The sequence below is a fragment of the Mirounga leonina genome, unplaced genomic scaffold, assembly GCF_011800145.1.
Source record: "Mirounga leonina isolate KUSES-001 unplaced genomic scaffold, KU_Mleo_1.0 Mir_53, whole genome shotgun sequence".
NCBI lineage: Eukaryota > Metazoa > Chordata > Mammalia > Carnivora > Phocidae > Mirounga > Mirounga leonina.
Window position 1 is genome coordinate 21,446,468 of NW_023270807.1, and position 3,951 is coordinate 21,450,418.

Sequence of the window (3,951 nt, forward strand, 5' to 3'; positions counted from 1 at the left end):
TGGACCTAATCTTAATAATTACATGTAGGATGTCAAAAATAATAGAACTGCTTCCTTATCTTTGTTCTTTGACAGATTAGGGCTGCCTGATATCATTATAAATCAGCATGTATTGTACTCTCTCAGGCTACTTTTCTCAAAATTTTCTAAGCTAATAATGCCTTTCTTCTACTGTGTTCTGAAAATGTCAACACTCTGAGGGACTAGCCAGTAGCTATGCAACATCTTGAATGCCTTTGCCTTTTAAATTTTACCTGAAAGGAGAGAATCAGACACAGGACTAACCACTTATTTCATCGGATAAAATAATGATTTTATCTGAAAAATAAAAAATAAAATGGAAAAGTATAAACATTTAGACATTGCTTTACGAATGATTGAATATATATCTGAATTATTTTTTTCATTTTATTATAACTTTACATTTTTCCTATCCTAGGCAATTTAATGCTAGATATTTTGATAAAATACTGTGATACACGAAGAATGAGATTCTGGCAGGTTCCTGACAATTTAGCAGATTGACAACTGCTGGGGTAGGGGGAGGTGACTACAATTTATTGACTACTGCCATGTGCCAAGCACTAAGCTATGTGTTTTGCATATATAATCTTATTTAATCTCCACAATATCTCTATGAATTAGATATTATCATTTCTTTGAATTAATGATGTAACTTAAGTTCTGAAACTTACACATTCAACAAACAACTTTAAATTTTAAGTTAATTTAAAAATAAACAATGGCATGTATACTTTCAAAAATATTTGTTGGATCAAACAGTGTTAAATAGCTTAAGCAAGGTCATACACGTACCACTTGGCAGACACAGAATTGAACCCAGGTCTCTGATCCAAGGGCCCCGATCTTAAACATGTTTTATTGACTGTCTGCAGCATAATTCATAAAACACAGTATCGTCTAAATGAAGAGGTGATTATTATTTGATAAATCTAGGTTTTTTATAGAACTACTCTGTAAACGACTTAGCTCAGCGCTAGGCAATAAAAAAAAGGGATCAGCTGATAGACGATCATTGTTACTAATGTAATTAACAATATTGATCGATAAGATAAGCCCAGCCAAGATACGAAGCAGTCAGATTTCTATTTAACAATTGAATTACTATGTTGGAATTCACCAGATGACTATAAACTCTTCACTTTACTTTGGAATAAAAGAGCTCCGGGGAGCAGGATCTGTGTGAAATGGATATGGAGGCTTTGTGTTTGCTGCAGAGGCACAGAAAGGGTAAGGGCTGAGGTATTCTTAGGAAAAGTTCAGCATATTTGTTTTTCTTTTCCCCAGGCTCAGATTTCCAGAGGCCCCAAACATAAGCAGAAAAAGAAGGGGTGGGGGGAAGAGTTGAAAGGTAAGGTTTAGATAAATGTGACTCATTTGTTCAGAGAAAGAGGTTGAATTCCAAGGAGATAAGGGGAAAGGAGCCCCCCTGAGGAGGAGGGCAGTCAGAGCTGGGGGCTCGGGCTGGGTCAGGTTTTTCAAGAGCCACGAAGGCTAGTGCCTATTAGATTAGAAAAGCCAAACAGATTTTGATGGCAGAGGGAGCTTATAAACCAAGGAATAATTCAGAACCGGTCAGGAAGCCCGTGACAGCAGAGAATGATACAGTCTCATTTCCTAACCAGATAGCAGCCAAACTTGAGCATTGACTGTTCTGTCAAAAGATACCATGACAGAGGTTTTAAAAGTACACAAACTGAAATAAACAGTATTTAAGATAAAAATCCTTGTCATCTCATGAGGGGGACTTTTTTTTTTTTTTTTTTTTTTTCCCAAAAGGAACACCAAAGGACACAAGCAAATCTCTATCTGGGCCTTACTCTAGTTACTTTAATGCCTAATTCAAAAGGAATTGTGATAAATACAAACAATGAAAACATTTTACCCAGAACATTATTACTGTTAAAAGCATTGAGTAGTAAGAAACTATTATGTAACAAAGTATCCAAAAGAATTAAGTTTTAGAAGCAATTTATTAAGGCACCCAAGAAAGAGCATCTTTTTTTAATTCATCTTGCTCCAACTGAAATTTGAAACAGAACATTTCCCACAGATTTAGAAATAATCTATTTAAAAATTAAGCATCTTACAAATACAAAATATCTATTTTTTTTTCCCCCCACTTAGAAAACTCCCAGGCGTTGGGCTCAATTATTCTCCATGGACTAATGAAGGGCAATGACCCTGGGTGCAACCCAAGACTGCAAGGTCATGGCCAATATGAGGAAGTGGATACATTTAAACTTTTCTCTAGACATTCAAATTTTTCCATTCCATTCTGGGTTTTCTGGGGTTTTTTTGTTTTTGTTGGGTTTTTTTGTTTTTTGTTTTTTGTGGGTTTTTTTGAGAGGGGTGTGGGGGTTGAATTTCGAGAGGAACACTTTCTGAGTAGTATTTTATGCATGTGTTAAATTACTAAAACTAATACCACACTAATAACTGTTGGAGATCAAATGTCTCATTAATAATTTTTCCTAGTCTCAGGAAGCCAGAGAATAAAAAGAGAGGTAGGTGCTATTTTCTGTTTCCTTACTTAAAATCTTCATCTCTGCCTCCTCCCAGAACTCAAAAGTCTTTTTCTTTACTAACTACACTTTAAAAATTATTTCATTCATCTGAATTGTTACTAAAATGCACAGGATTCTTCTCCAGACCAATGAGGCAGGGATGGAATTTGTGACCAGTACAATCAAATAATGTTCCCAATCCATCATGGGTGTTGACATGACTGGGAGGAAAATACATGGGTAAAAACATAAATATGCATGGGGCCACGGGATAAAAGAGAGCTTGTGACGATTTCAGTGATATTTGATCTGAGTCCTCAAGGAAGACTTTATTCTTCCTTTAGCTGAAAGGGTCACTCATTTCAACCTTGTGCGTCAGCCAGAATTGGGAGGAGAATCAGGAAATCTACTTAACTGTTAGATAAATGATTTGCCATTAGATAAATGAATAGACATAACAGATTTTGCAGACTAGTTTTCCTGCCTATCAGTAAGAGTTTGAGAAGGTTGAGAGGGTGTGGGGAAGAAATTCCCAGCACTTGCACGATATGCAGAAGGCAAGAGAATTCACTTCATACCCACCAGGAACTTTGAGTACCTAAATTGTAGTGCATGATTTGAAACATATAGGGAAGTGAAGTCAGGAAGATGGGATGGGGTCAAAATGTAGATCATCTTGCGTTCCATGCAAAACTGTCTAGCCTTTCAGGAGTTGGGGCAGGGAAGATTTTTTTTAGCTGAGACTTTACATAACCACCTGCCCGTAGTGGTAATGTGACAGAGACTGAAATAAGGAGACACTGACAGGAGGAAGACCAGGTGAGGCAGTAATTCAGGGGGAAAAAGTTAGTGCTTGAACTAGTGTTTCAGGATTTGTTTTCCTTTAGTGCCCACAGTTCTTGGTCACGCCGCTTGGAAGAACGAAGAGGTAGACCAGAGGAAGAGTGGTGGGCAGCAAAGCAAAGTTTATTGGGTGATAATACAAAGCTCCCAAGGAGGGAGGGGCCCCGAGAAAGTTGCCCTCAGAGTTTCTAAATCTAGGGGTTTTTATGAGATTGTTGGTCGGCTGTTTTAATCTGATGAAGCCTCCATGTACCTGTCACCCAATCAGGTTTTTGTCCCAGCACGCATCTACCTATCAGGGAGTTGTTCACGTGGGGGAAGGGTGGAGGGCTCCTTTCAGGGTGGTGTAGAATAACAGGATGGTGTCTTTTTCCTTTTAAGGATAGTTTCCTCTTAGGACTGAGCCCCTTGCCCCTGCCTGCCTTTCTTCATTACTAGTAGGAGAATGGAGAAGATTATCCGGATGCATTTTAACTACATTGCAGAGATAAATTCTAATAGTTTTAGAAATACCTATTTATTTATTTATTTATTTATTTATTTATTTATTTATTTATTTATTTATTTATTTATTTATTTA

The 3,951-nt window shown here is 37.1% G+C and overlaps 1 long non-coding RNA gene across 1 annotated transcript in view; it reads right to left on the reverse strand.

Moving 5' to 3' along the window:
* Positions 1–255: 255 nt before the first annotated feature.
* Positions 256–3,951, reverse strand: part of LOC118000601 — a 10,816-nt gene continuing 7,120 nt past the window's right edge. The window contains exon 3 of the long non-coding RNA XR_004676507.1: positions 256–318. This is a non-coding gene — a long non-coding RNA (uncharacterized LOC118000601). The remainder of the gene's footprint in view (positions 319–3,951) is intronic.